Genomic DNA, 15,355 nt, shown 5'->3' on the forward strand with positions numbered 1-15,355 from the left:
TTCTTACTGCCGAGCCATCGGGGTGAAGGGGGGGAGGGGACAAACAGTAACAAGAAGGGAAATTGGAAAGGCCACAGCACAAGTACATGCAAAATTAAAATAGATGCCAAATTCTAATTGCTCCGACTGTTTATTCGTTTAAACTCGATCTTCGGAGGGCGGAAAGGTTCCACCTAAACACCTCCACCAAATTTTACCAAAATAGGCTCAGCCAGTTTCTCAGAATAATCTGGGAAGTTAAGACTCGAGATAAAGTGACAGCTCTCTTTAGATAGATAGATACTTGTAACCCGCCGGACAACATGTTCGGCCTGAAGGTATAAATGTTAAATTAATTTAGCGTGCGCTTGGTGAGGAAACGAACGAAGGCGTTGAGAGAAATCACAGTCGTCCACGTTAAACAAGAATAAATGAGTGAAATATAGGATAAAGTTGAAAATAAAGTATAAAACAACTAAAAAAAAAATAGACACAAGGGAAAAATAGGTGTCGACTTTCCACCTAAGTTAATTCGACACCATCATTTATTTTTTTTTTATGTTTTTGGAAATGAGCTCAAAAAGGTCAGGTTTTATATTTCACTTTTTGATAGCATATACTTATACATTAATGAAACAAAAGTTATTTTATGATCTGTTATTGTATTTTTGCACAAAATATACTCGATAAATAAATTGTACATATCTGGACTTATACGTGATATATCCTATTTCAATGAAACTACAGTAAAATAATAGGAATGCTTTTCTCCAGTGTTTATGATACATAATTCAGAATAAATCCGATAGAGATTATCACAAACAACATTTCCAATGCCATCTAACGAGCACTTATTGCAACATGATAACACCCGAATAAATTCGGGCAAATAATTAAATACAAAACAACAAAAATGGTTTGCCCAAATCAACTTGGGCAAATAGTTTTTAGAAAATAGAGGGTGCTCGAGTTATCTCGGGCCAATCGCCCAAAGGTTAGCGTCCCATTTTATTTGTTTAACACTTTGTTTACTTACAAACTATAAGGATGCTTCCAGAATTTCAAATATCTAATACATCACATTCGAAATGTTTGTTTGTTATTAAGCAGAAAGCTACACGATGAGCCATCTGTGCTGTGTCCACCGCTAGCATCACAAACAGTTTTTTCAGTGTTATTCAGGCATTCAAAGAAATCTGTTCAAATCCTAGCGCTTCAATAGGTGCACCTGTCTTCTTCAAGTTTGTCTGTTTTGTACTAAATAGAAAATAATAATAATAATTAATAAATCCATAATAGTGGGAAAATGTTTTTACTTTTCTATTTGTTCTTTGTACCCTATGACACACGAAGTGATCCATAAGTAAAGTATAATGTTTAAAAACACACTAAGCCCAATACTATCATCTTACGACAAATATAATTTTTTATAACTACTCTTCACTAGCTTACAAAAAAATGCGTTCATAAAATCTATAACAAGTTTTCTGACAACTTATTTCATTTTCTTATATCCTATAATCAGTAAAAGATATTTGTATTTCTGCTTCTCGTAAAAAAAAAATCATACCACGTACAAATATATCGTATAAAATAAAATGTTCTTGTTATTATAGAGAACAGTTAATCATTATGTTCTACGAACGTTTAAATAATCCTGACGTAGTTATTCATTTTTTTCCTTCTTCCAACTTAACTGTTCTTTAACAAAACGTCCCTGAAATGTCATTTACGAAGAAATTATAAAAAAAAACTGATACATGTAATCTTTGTTAAATTGAAGGATTTTATGAATATCGCTACGAAACTCAAGCATCTGAAACCTCTCACTCTGTAAATCCTCTTGGCAGCATATTCTACAAACGTATCTGCGCATGTGTTTTTCTTTCAGAATTTTTATTTCATGGGTATCTAAAAACAACTTGTCGTTAAGAGTAAATCCTATGTGATATCAAACGCTCAACCTAAAGTGTTGTTCCATTTTCCTTTCGTATTAATAGTATTTAAGTTGTTCTTAAGCACAAAGCTACACAAAGGGCTATCTGTGCTCTGCCCACCACGGGTATCGAAACTCGGTTTCTAGCAGTATAAGTCCGCAGACATACCACTGTGCCACTAGGGGCGATGGTATATAAGATTTTAAAGCCTTTTTATTATTATTGTTACGTTCTTGTTATTTCGCTGTTTTTATTTACAACTGTCAGTGTTTAAAGTTCGTGATTAGTGGTAATAATGTGGTTTTTTCTTCGACTTTATTTTGTATTTTATAGATTTTTCCTTAGAGTTTTGTGTTATTTGAACGTAGTTTTGCTTTTAAATTGAATGTTTGCAGGCATTTCTAAACGAGAGATCAATTGTTCTCTCTGATGGCTGTGGGATGGTGATGATTAGCTGCCTTTCCTTTAGTCTTTCACTGCTAAATTAGGGACGGCTAGGGGTCAAAATTAAGAACGGCTATGCACATATAGCCCTTTGTTCTGAAAGAAATAAAGAAGAAGTCCAAACGTTACTCTATGTGACATAACACAGAACTGGAACACCTATTAATTAGATTATTTCAAAAGAGAGAATTAAAAAAAAATTATTGACAGCCAACTCTTGGACTACTCTTTTACCAACGACTAGTGGGATTAACCGTCACATTATAACGTCCCTGCAGCTGAAAGGGCGAGAATTTTTGGTGGGACGGGGATTCGAACCTGCGGTCCCTGAAGCTTCAAATTAATGTATTTTTTACAAGTCAAACTATAGGTTTTTATTCGCCCTTAGGTATGATAAGGTTCTTATAGTTAAGTTTGTCTAAGGAAGTACTTATATTTCCCCCCCCCCCCTCTAGTTGGCCTAAGGAAAATATATCTTGAGAAAATTCTCTTTAATAACGTATTTCCCCAGAATATAACTTTTTGTGATCTCTATATATATGCACACATATATACACAAGCCATTCGAAAAATAAGCATTATCATAAGAATGGTAGTAGTTATAGTAAGAATGGGACGGATACACAATACACGCAATACAAATATTTACTCATATACACTTTGAACAACCAAATAATAAATCTTTAAAAGTATTTGAGAGACACCCGTGGATGATATGCAAACCCCCATACAAAATTACATGTCATATAACCGCTTGAGAAATCAAATACAAAAAATTCACAAAGCCATAAATTTCTTAATATCACTGACTGACTGACTGACATTGATGAACGCTTCTAGTTGTGTAAAATACAGACTTACCATAGTTATTAGTGTACCAAATAGGACAATAGCAGAGAGACCACGTGCTAGTGCTAGCGTTTTTCTATACTAAAGATCACCAAAAATAGAAGAGCTATTTGATGTACATCAGGTAACACCTTGAAAAGGGATGCCATTTTAAAATACATACATCCACTCGCTCACTCAGTATAATGAGTGTGGTTTTCTAGATCTACAGCACTGTGTGACAAGATCTGGAAATTAGAGTAATATAGGGTATGTCAACATAGGGTGGGTCTTGAGAGAAGCTTCACTATATAGGCTAGAAGACAAGGTACGCTCTTTTGGAAGGAACTTATAATACGCATTGTAAATTAAATCAAGTTTGCATTCATGAAGCATTTAATACGTAGCGTAACTTATGGTTCACACCCACACTGATGATATACATACAGGATATCAACAAAAATTAATGAATGGTGCATAAGATCATATCACCTTGTATGAAAAAAAGTGCATGAACAAGTGGAAAAAATATTTAAAAAAACAACTGAAAGTGTAGGAATGGGTGCACCAAAACGTGTCGAAACAAATTAGGAATGAACATGATGTAACAGAACTTTCCCTGTGCAACCTCACAAGTGGGTGTGTTCAACATCTCGTCCATGCCTACTTCGTTTTTCTGTGTTTATGATATTATACAGCTTATGGGTACATACAAAAGTTACTCTATAATTCTTCTGCTTTTGTATAGACAGTAACGAATCCACGACGCCGATACACAAAATCCTCTTAGGATTTTTTATCTTTGTATTTTAATCTACCTATATAGCTAATGTACGAAAACCTTGTTGCCTTCTCATGCAATTGTAAGAGAGGCAAATTGCAAAGAAAAAACACATACAAGTTATGAGTCCACACGAATATCTGATTCTTGTGGTGTCGTATAAACAGACTTTACAGTATATGTATTGCTTTCAATAATTCAATTCACAGAAATTTTTAGTCGTTGTATGATAAGCATAACTACGTTTGATAAGTTTAGTCCAGCTGGCTTATTGTATACAGGATAGAAAGAATAAATGAGTTAGGCATGGACCGGATGCTGGACACACACCCCCCCTTGTGAAGTTGTACAAATGATGTTTTATTATACCATGCCCATTCCTACCTTGTTTCCTCACTTTTTTTGATGCACCCATTCCTACACTTTCAATTTTTTTTTAAATATATTTTTCCACTTGTATTCACAAAACAGAATAAGCTTAAATGTTTTTAGCGATGGCACCGAAGATGGCGCTAATAAGCTTAGATACGTTGTTTGGAACGTCTTCCTGTGGTGAAATAACATCTTTTCTGTTTCTAAAGTTTCCGTAATTACTATAACCAGCTCAGCAGAAGTCTGATTTCAAACATAAAACAAAGTCGTTTGTATCTGGTAATCCTTCCGGGAGATCTTTATTCACCATGCTTCGAGAAACCGGCAATCAAGCGAACCAATTATTCTTCTCTTCCAAATAAGAAATTATTTAAGATGTTCTTAGCAATTTGTAGTCTGATATTTAATGTGCAACAGACATTATGATAAATCCTGTATTTTATACACGTCGGGAGTTCTAGACGCCTTTCAACAACGGTCTAAATAATTATGCAAACTATTTAATTAGTTAATGACAAAGATTGTTGTTGTTGTTTTAGCTCAAAGCTACCCAATGAGCAATCTGCGCTCTGTCCATCCACCGCGGGAAATCGAACCCTGGATTTTAGCGTTGTAAATCCGTATATTTATCACTGCCCCACCTGGGGAGTAGTGATATTGGAAACACGCAACATTCGTTTATATAAGCTCTTCTTCTCTACCTGAATTTTCGGACTTTTAATTACATAATATCAGGTATCAGTTAAATAAAACTCTAATTCGTTAACATTGCTGCTAACAGTGGGTACAGTACCTGTAATAGAAATGTTCGTCCCTGTGGGATTAGAGTATTAAAGTAGTTAGTTCAGAGACAACAACATATGTAACTTTATCGACGCTTCTGTTTAACTGTTACTGTTTAGAGAGTTTAAACATACGATTGGTCTTGCAAAATCGAAACTCGGGTAATGGAATATTAAGATTCATGAGGTTATCGGATCACCATAAACTTACATATTATTGTTGTTTTTAATTATTGTCAAAATATAGTTTCCAATGTTTGTAAATTTTGTATTTTCCGCCTTTGTACTCCCCTACTATTCTTGCGTTTCGATATCTTGACTTTTGACTGAGTTGTGAAAGAAAGAGACTAGTCAATCTTTATTTATTTACACAAACTATTAAAATGAAATTATTCACTTAAGATGGTGCCTTTACAAGAGGTTTGCCAGCTCTCAGTGGAGAAATGATAGAAGTAGTAACAGTAGTATATAAAAAATGGTAGAAGTAAGTAATAGTAATAAGAAATGGTAAAAATAGTAATAGTAGTAAGAAATAGTAGAAGTAGTAATAGTAGCAGCATTCCACACTGAGAAAACATAACTGAAGGCAAAAGGTGGAAGGCTTTCGAAACGTCGTCCTCTACACTTTACAACAGGCAATTGTCGTCCATTCAGCTAAATTTCATCATAAATAATCTGTCTAAATAATCTATCATAGAATCCCATTTTTCTCAGGACACATGTGCTACCCACATGACCGTTAGTTATTCCAATCGAAAAATAAGGAAAGTTGTGTCCTCAAGGTATCAATTGACCTACCAGTAGAAGAAATTACTTTAAACTTACAGAAATATTTGACACAAAAAGTGTACGTTATATCACTGGTGGATGAACCAGAACAATAGGTAACTAAGGCAAAATGAATTTAGTTTCTATCTTGGTCAACGTTGTATAGTTACAACTATATACACCTGCATGTATTAGAATGTTGAATGTTAAATAAAGGTGTACAAAACACGTAGTATGCCTGAACACCATAAGTATACAACTAATTTAACATTCTACTTCTTGATGATTCATTTATACACTTAATGAAAAATAGTAATTTGCCTCTATAAATTTGAGGAATTTTATTAAATCACGTCAAGGACACGTCGTTTTCCAAGTAGACAAAAACTGAAAATGATGGAAGGTTGAGGGCATTACTTTTATATCGACAAATAATATTATATTTTTAGGCAAGCATTTAGAGTGTTTGAACCAACCAATCATGAGGTAGAAAAGTACTCAAATGTTTGGATTTCATGGTTCTATCGAAGCTAAATATTTACGTGTATTTGCTTGTTTATTTGTAGTTAAGCTTTGTTTGTTTGTTTGTAGTTATGCACAAAGCTATACAATGGGTTATCTATGCTATACCCACCATGGATATCGAAACCCGGTTTTTAACGTTGTAAGTCCGCAGACATACCGCCGTACCACTGGGGGGCGGTAGTTAAGCACAAGGCTACACAATGGGCTATATGTGCTCTGCTCATCACGGGTATCGAAACCCGATTTCTAGTGAAATAAGTCCGGATTTTCTTAATATACGTAAGAAGACTTCAACAGGAAGCCGTAACGTTATCCAGAACTGTCCACAGGTAGTTCCTGTCCATAAAAACGTACTTGAGGCACTTGCGCTATCGAAACTTACAAGAGTTTTTCCATGTGAAAAAATAATCCATAAACTAATAAAGAAAAATAATGGTTCAATATTTGCAATGATTATCTTAAATGTTTTCTGATACGAATCTTAAAGCATTTATTAATGCTGTTCTTAAAGATCATTCATGAAAGCAATCCATGTACAAAATATTGCAATATTTGGAAGGCCTGCCATGGCCTGATGGTTAGGGGCTCGACACACAATATGTGGGTCGCGGGTTCGAATCCCATCACCGAACATACTCACACTTTCAGCTGTGAAGGCGTTATTTTGAGACGATCAATGTCGATCACTATTCGATTAGAGTTGTCCCAGAGTTAGGGGTGTATACTGTTAACTAGCTGCCGTCTTTTTAGTTCTATCACTTCTAAATTAGAAACAGCTGACATAGCTATCCCTCGAGCAGCTTTGCGCGAATTTCAATAAGTAATTAAACAAGCAAGTTTCGACCAAAAGATGCTGCATCCGAAGTTTTCGTCATTCGTGTGTTGAGAAAAATGTGATCTATATATATCTATTGTATTTTTAAACTTCTTTCATTAGTATTCTCTATCCATTACACTAAAAATTGTCAAGCTAGTAGTTTTCAACGAGATTTTAATTTATTTTTTATTTTTATACTTTTAATTGTAGTTTTTAGAATCTGCAGTAAACAATACGGTCCGACTAAAGCTACACATATTTAGGCTGTAATTCAAACGTTCTACGCACATAAAATATCAGTGTATTCAAACTCAAACAGAGAAAGCTTTGTGGATCGGGTTTAACTTCTAATCGAAAGTCTCACGTGTAAAACCAAACTACAAGTTGTACAACAAGCAAAAGAGTTTTGAAGTAATTTCGGTTCAACAACAGCAAAGTTCAATCAGCTAGATCTAGCGTTATATTTTAGGAAAATGAGACTTCCACTACCTAAGTAGATTTAATCATTTCACCCTTCGCAAAACCAAAACAAAAAACAGCAACAAATAAACAATGTTATAGAAGTCATATAACAAAAGGCACCTACTCAAAATTTACAATTATCAGAGCTCGTTTTAACAGTCACTTTTATCGAACGAACTCAAGAGGATCTTTTACATTCAGTCTATATTTTAACTAACAGATGGATGACAATATCAAACAGTCGCATTGTTCATCGACTGCTTTCTGCGTTAACAGCTTCAAAAGAAACATAACTTTACTGATGGGTTTTTTAAATATTTTGTATTTATATCGTCAAAGCTAAACGGTTTGGTTTGTTTTGGATTTCGCGCAAAGCTACACGAGGGCTATTTGCACTAGCCGTCCCTAATTCACCACCCACCGTCAACTTTTGGGCTGCTCTACCGCGAATAGTGGGATTGACCGTCACAATATAACGCCCCCACGGCTAAAAGGGCGAGCATGTTTGGTGTGACGGGGATTCGAATCCGCGCCCTATCCACCTGACCATGCCGGGCCCTCAAAGCTAAACAAGCCCATTCAAGTTAAAACTCACGCATAAGTATTCTAAGGCAAACGAAACGACAAACTGATGCAACTTTGAAACTAACCCCTTGACGAACATTTTTTCTCTCTGTTACATCATTTTCTGATTCTGAGACAAGTATAAAGAAGGAAAACAAATGTTATTAACTACATTGGTATTGAGGACAGTTATGACTTCATACTTTAGTATAAAATCATTTTAACAGTTTATTTTTGTTTTAATTATGTCGAAATATTCTAGCAGTTTTATCTTTAATACGATACTAATTTATCCTCGGTGTTTTCGACACTTATTAAATACTTAAGTGATTTGTTTTATCTCAGTGTTGAATTTCTGTCAACTATTATTTTACAGAAGCAAGAAATTGAGCATATAATCCCGAAATACATATCTCCTGGGAAGACCATTAAAGTGAGTTTCCAGCAATCACTGTCACCTACATCGTGATGAACAGCACACCAAGAGTATCTGCTACACCGTTTTGCAATGTATACGTTTTCATTTCACATGAAGGTGTAAAATACTACATTTGAGACATTCTTTTAATGCAAACTTTACTGAAACTTCCTAAGGGTAAAGTAAATCGAAAATGGCGGGTTATACCACAAACCCGGAATTAAATGCAATTTCACCATAGAAATATTTGCCTTGAATACTCTATTGTGTGTTCAGTAGCAACCTTTTACGGAAATGATGTCTCTGTAAATTATACCCGAGAGAAATTAGCTAAAACATTAGTAAAGACTTCTATTAAAATATGTTGAGCTTATTTACTCCAACATCGAATGGAAGGCTACCCTGAATACGGAAATAAAACTGGATACACAGAAATGCTCTTAAACTCTTTTATGATGTTAGTTTTTAATTCAGAAACTAGCCTGAAACTATTCAGCTCCTTAGGCCCGAATCAATAAACTTTATCTAAGTCTAAACAAATTAAAGTCAGCTATATTTTCGTTTGTCATACTACCCGATTTTAATTGTACATCGCATTAGGGGTTAAATTTGGCGCCTTACTTAATTAAACATACTCTTATCTTTGGCGACATCGAACTTCCGCATAATACAACTAGATAGGAATGAATTCAATTGTTTATTGGAAGTGCCTCTCACTTTCCAACACATTATTGCAAACTCTAAAGTAATTTGCTAATGTAATCTTGAAAATTAGTTGAGAACAAATTCAAGTCTATTCAATTATAAAGTCAGACTACATATATATACGTATACATATGTTTGTGTGTGTGTTATATGATACAAGTCTGTAATTACATATTTCATACTATTTTTGGAAACAAAATTAGAATATTTTTTTCAATTTACTGAAAAATAAACTAACTTAAACTTTTATTGTATATTTTGTATTTTGGTAAACCAATATATTTTTATTCCTGTTAAATTATCTTGAGTAACAAATTATTACAATAAACTGTAAAAAAGGGAGGAAAATACGTGTACGAAATTACTGATAACAATGATACGTTAAACGTTAACGAACTGCAAGGAACATTTTTAAATTCTCATCTTTTAAACAAATGAATATATGAGTATATGAGCACAATACCTTACCGAAACAAATATCAGAAAACGTACATTAAAATTTTGATTCTATAAATCTATAATGATAATTTTATTTGTAGTTAAACCCAAAGCTACACAATGGACTATGCTATCCGTGCCCCACCACAGATATAGAAATCATCTTTTTAGGGTTATAAGCCTTCAGACTTATCACTGGGGAGCAGAATGATAAAAACAAGAAACTAAAAAAAGAGTAGCAAATGTGTACATACTTTTTTTAAACAGCTAAATATGTAGAACATAAAACATATTGGCTCAAAATACACAAAAGTTATTTCTGTAAGGAACGGTACCAAGAAACAATTTTATAAATTTGGAAACAGAAAAAAATTAAAGTGCTTTACACTTTCGTGGAATGATAGAACTATTCAATTCTTAAATGTGTTAACACTTACGACTGCTTTTCATTCTATGGCAAACAATATTAACTCGTTTCTTCACAGATTCATAAACTTTTTTTAGAAAGTTTTATGAACATTAAAATAACTAGATACGTAAATTTTAGTCTTAAAAACCCTAACAAGATAACTAAATATGAGGACTTCAGTTTTAAACTCTTATTACGAAACTTACGTGTCTTGAAGTAAGTTGAGAAATTTGATATTTTCAAAATATTTCTAAGTTCTCCAGCCTTCCAACTGTCTTTCATCCTCATGGTTTCATAATTTGAAAAATATTAGCTCACAACAGTAACCCAATTTAATACACAAAAGGCTGACCTGTTCTTTTAATTAAGTATATAGAAACTGGAAGAAGAAAACCAGACTTAACAACAACTACTGAAGGCAGAGGAATATTCTTTGTTGGCCTTTTTTGTCACGTGAGTGGATTTAATTTTTATTTATGACACGTGAGACTATAATAGAGTGAGTTCTATGCTGATCTTGATGAAAGGGTTGACCTGTTTGGGGTTTTATATGTCGAGTTTATTTGTTTATTTTGAATTTCGCGTAAAGCCTCACGAGGGTTACCTGCGCTAGTCGTTCCTGATTTAGCAGTGATAGACTAGAGGGATGGTAATTAGTCAACACATTTTGATAATAAAGTTAGCAAAAACGACCTTTACACTCCAGATAAGAGAACTTTTATTTTAAACGACGTTTCGCTTTTGCAAAAATAAAATATAAGTTCTCTTATCTGGAGTATAAAGGTCGTTTTTTTAATTTTAATATCAAAATGTGTAAATCTCTCCAAACTTTCACAGCTAGTCACCACCACCCACTCTTGGGCTACTCTTTTATCAAGAAATAGTGGGATTGAACGTCACATTGCAATGCTCCCACGGCTGAAAGGGCGAACATGTTCGATGAAGAGGATTCAAACCAACAACCCTCACACTGCGAGTCGAGCGCCCTAACTACCAGGCCTCCAAAATTACGACTCTTTATTAACTGCAATTCATTTAAAAGGTTTGGTTGTTTTGTTTGAAAAACAATCTTTTGTTTTAAGAAATTTAAAATAACTTTTCTTGGATATTGCACAGGTTATTGATGAATATCTTCGTGTTCCTGAAAAGAGAAGAAAAAAGAAAGAAACAGAGTGACGCCATAACCAATAATATGAGAACTGTCATAAAACACAATGATATGGCATTCACTTATTGTTGGATATATTACCCCTCTGTGTCATATGAACAAATATATCTTACGCCACGTGCTCCTGAATGCTATGGATTGTTGGGATATAATGCGTTGTGATAAGTGTGGGAGAAAAAAGCCTGCACCTTTCTAAACACGTAAATGTTACAGTGTTCCTCCGACAATACTACGTATGATAACATTGTTATTGACCTATAAATGTCTTGTTGATGTAATTAGCTAAAGGATATACATGTTAACTTTGCAATTATTTAAACCACAGACATTTTAACAGTCATTCCAAGTATTTTCTAACGATTAATGTGTCGGAATGTAAAAACGAGGGTCCGTGGTTTGCGACTCGTTACCTTAAGATAGTGCCTCGCACTTTCAGCCGTAGATGAGTTATAAAAGAGACTGTCAAATCCACACTATTCGAATATAGTAGCCAAATAATTTATGATGGCCACTGTTGATTCTGTCTTCCTTCTAGTTCATCAGGTGAAAATTAGGGACGACAAGAGTGGTTAGCTTTCTGCGAATACTCAAAACCAACCAAACAAAAACCGAAATAGTATTCAACCGCAAAAAAACTATACTACACCAAACTAGCATTATTATCGTTACACACAATAGCCATTAATCAATATAAACATATTATTAACTTCTCACAAACGAGCCGATACTAACAAATTATACAACATAATGGGTTTATAATTTTCAGATCCTACATATTGAATTACATACAACTGTTTCTAAGTAATATCTTGTTTTATAAGTCTAAACTGTTCCTTAAAAAACACTTGTTCTGGTAATGCATCTTTCAAAGCATTTTTACTGCTTCCATTTACTACAACACTAAAGGTTGGTTTCATCTTTAACTACTATCTGATTTTATATTTTGGTTTAATATTCGATTTGAATTAATTGTTGGGCTACACTTTTCCAGCGGTTGGAGTTCATGGCTTCGGGTACTAACACAATTTCCAATGGTTGTGACACAGACAAAGCTTTGTCATTGAATTATATCATTGACAGCCAGTCGCTTTATTCGATTCAAAGTTACTGACGAATATCTTCTTATGACGAATGTTGAACACTGGCTACACTCCTTCAGGTAAGTTAAAAAAAATTACGAAAGGCGAGACATGAACCCTGACACGATTTTTCTCCTAACGTGTGCATTCATTCGGCTTCTAGAATTCGCATAGCAAGATTCTTTAACGCTTTATATATAAAGTGGACTGATCCTACCTTAAATATGTAATTTCAATGTCCGCACATTGTATCACATCGAAACGTTTCTGCACCTTATTTAGCCATTCGAAAGTACTCCTTACGTATCGCATTCTCAATTAATTTAATACATTTCTTTTTAATGGACCTGAATATATTTGAGATTATTGAGAAATTTCTTATGTGCAAATCACTCGAACTCTTTAGTTTCTCCTCGCATTATAAATGCCTGGTATCGGCTAAAGTTTAAGAGCAGCTCAAGAGTTTTCGGCGGGTAGTGTTTACAAGCTGCCTTCCCTCTAGCCTTTCACTTCAAAATTAGGAAGGACAGATAGACCTTAGGTAGCTGTGAACGATATACAAACCGAAAACGAGCAAGGTATAAGAATACCAATTTCCTTAGCTTATTAAAAATCCCCAAAGTTCACGAAGACGAAATGCTAAACTGTTCTGTTAAGAGTAGAAAATCTAACAGAAATTTCGGGCGTTATTAGAGATGTATTTATCGGATGGCAACATTAAAAATCGCCACTTAGGCCTCTCTTTTCAATATTGTGTACAGTTTCGGTTTCCTTAACAAAGTCGACGTATTGACTTATGGAAAAGCTTTCAGAAGAGAGCTACTAGGGTCATTTTCGAGAAGGAAAGATTATCTTATAGTGATGTTTTAACCTGTGTACTCTGAAGAAGAGGGCACAAATTTAAGATTTGCAAAAGACAGACTAGACTCCACCTAATGCATATTTTATTAATTTGATTGGTTTATGCTACGAGCTGACGTCGTTAGCAGTTTAGAAGAGGATAAGACGAGAATGATGATTTACTGACACATACAGGTTCTGTTTAAACTTTTCTAAAGGTTGGTGTGCACGGCCAGCTTTCAAAGAACTTACAATCCCTTCATTATCGTACGTAATGTTAAATCGTCAACATCTCCTTTTACATATTCGGAATACTAACTATTTTATCCGACAATTCGTTTTCTAGAAACGAAGTACATTCGGAATTTAGACTAAAGTATCGTAACGTAATTATTACTGCACTAAATGTACAAAAATCTAATGTTCTCCATAAAATGTAAACACGCTTTCCTGGCCCGTATGGGGATCGAACCCACGACTTTCGCGTTATTAGCACGACGCTCTAACCAACTGAGCTAACAGGCCACGTAATGCCATTTTAGATATACTATTTATCACAAATGCATTTTCTTTCTGTATCGGTGCACTTTGTGAAGGACTTGCGCATTTCACAATATCGACGTGCGTATTAACACAATTTAATGGCGTCTTTCTTTTTTTACCTTAAATTACTCTACTATTTATAGCGATTCACATCAAACAGCTATACCAGCATTGTTGAAGTGAAAATACTTTACTAACTTTGAACTGATTTTTCTTTACCTTTCAAAAAATAATTGTTCTTGAGGCTGGATATTTAACTACTTTTCATCGCTCACCTAGAAAGCTTTATTGTCGATTCTATTTAAACCTGGTGTTTTTAAACTAATTTCTTTTATATAGAAACTCATCCAAACTTCATGATTCCCAGTTAGCTCCTAATATCGTTCACTTGACCGTAATAAATAGTGTCGTTACGGGCCCTACTCACTTCCTTTATCTACGAATACCAATTATTGCTTACAAGTTCACACTTTCTACCGTATTCTAGAAGCATTCACAAAATATGTTATTGGTAATTTCAAAAATCATTTATATCGCTCGCTCGTAAGTCTGTTTTCGTTGTTCTAGCATTACCTTTATTTCTCTTGAGTAATACTTATTATTGTCGAGCTAACACACGCTCTTACTTTCGGTACTAACTGACAACTACTATCGTTCAATTAGTACCTGGTACTCTTGACTTCGAGTATGCTTTATGACTCTTACTTGGAGTCATTTGTTTCTGAGGAATAAAATCACTTAGGCTTCAGATGTTTTGTATTTTTACGTTCTTCTTAATTGTTTTATTATGGATTTCAAGCCAACGATACTTTAAATGCTTTTGGTTTGAAATTCCTAATGAGCAATTTATGAGGAACGTCATCTAAAAGAAAACTTCAAAAGTCTAATATACTTTCTTCACCAATATTACTTCTATTGGATTTCATACTTCGCCTACTTTCGAAACGTAAGACGTAGATATTATAGCCATTAATATGACTTACGCAAAACGTTTCCTAGGTAGAACTTGCTATTTCAGACTTTTGGTTGGTCTAAAAATGAACGGAATGCATGTTCCCATTCATTTTCAATACTCTTCTAACAATATAAAATAAATCATGTACAGAGAAGGGGTAGTAAATTCCATTCTACTCAAGGTCGACAATCAAACGACAAAAATCGAAATTTTAAGGAACATCGTGCCTACTTCAAAGAATACCTAGAATGTTACTAAAATGTTAATTATTTCTATTGCATAGAGTCCCTTTTCGAAGTTACGTGGTGAACTGAATTGATGGATAAATGACAAAAACCTTTCTCGAATCGAAAATTCCCAACAAACTGTACTTAAAAACCATTTTGCAAATAAAGTTCTCTTGATAAAGAAATTGTTAAAAACGCTAATCTTGAACGAAATTACAAAAGGCTACAGATCAAACTTTCTAAGAAGTCCTAATTAGCTCCTCATTATTTATCGCCTGGCATCACGAAAGTTTTAAAGTCGTTTGTCAAAGGCA

The 15,355-nt window shown here is 34.1% G+C and overlaps 1 long non-coding RNA gene and 1 other non-coding gene across 2 annotated transcripts in view; one reads left to right on the plus strand and one right to left on the minus strand.

Annotated features, from left to right (window-relative positions):
- Positions 1 to 9,485, plus strand: part of LOC111085120 — a 57,202-nt gene extending 47,717 nt beyond the window's left edge. Inside the window, exon 4 of the long non-coding RNA XR_002609967.1 lies at positions 8,636 to 9,485. This is a non-coding gene — a long non-coding RNA (uncharacterized LOC111085120). The remainder of the gene's footprint in view (positions 1 to 8,635) is intronic.
- Positions 9,486 to 13,767: 4,282 nt separating this feature from the next.
- On the minus strand, positions 13,768 to 13,841 carry Trnai-aau. The gene has a single exon. It is a non-coding gene; the product is annotated as a tRNA-Ile (tRNA).
- Between the last annotated feature and the right edge of the window lie 1,514 nt (positions 13,842 to 15,355).

Source organism: Limulus polyphemus, unplaced genomic scaffold (genome assembly GCF_000517525.1).
Source record: "Limulus polyphemus unplaced genomic scaffold, Limulus_polyphemus-2.1.2 Scaffold11, whole genome shotgun sequence".
Taxonomy (NCBI): Eukaryota; Metazoa; Arthropoda; class Merostomata; order Xiphosura; family Limulidae; genus Limulus; species Limulus polyphemus.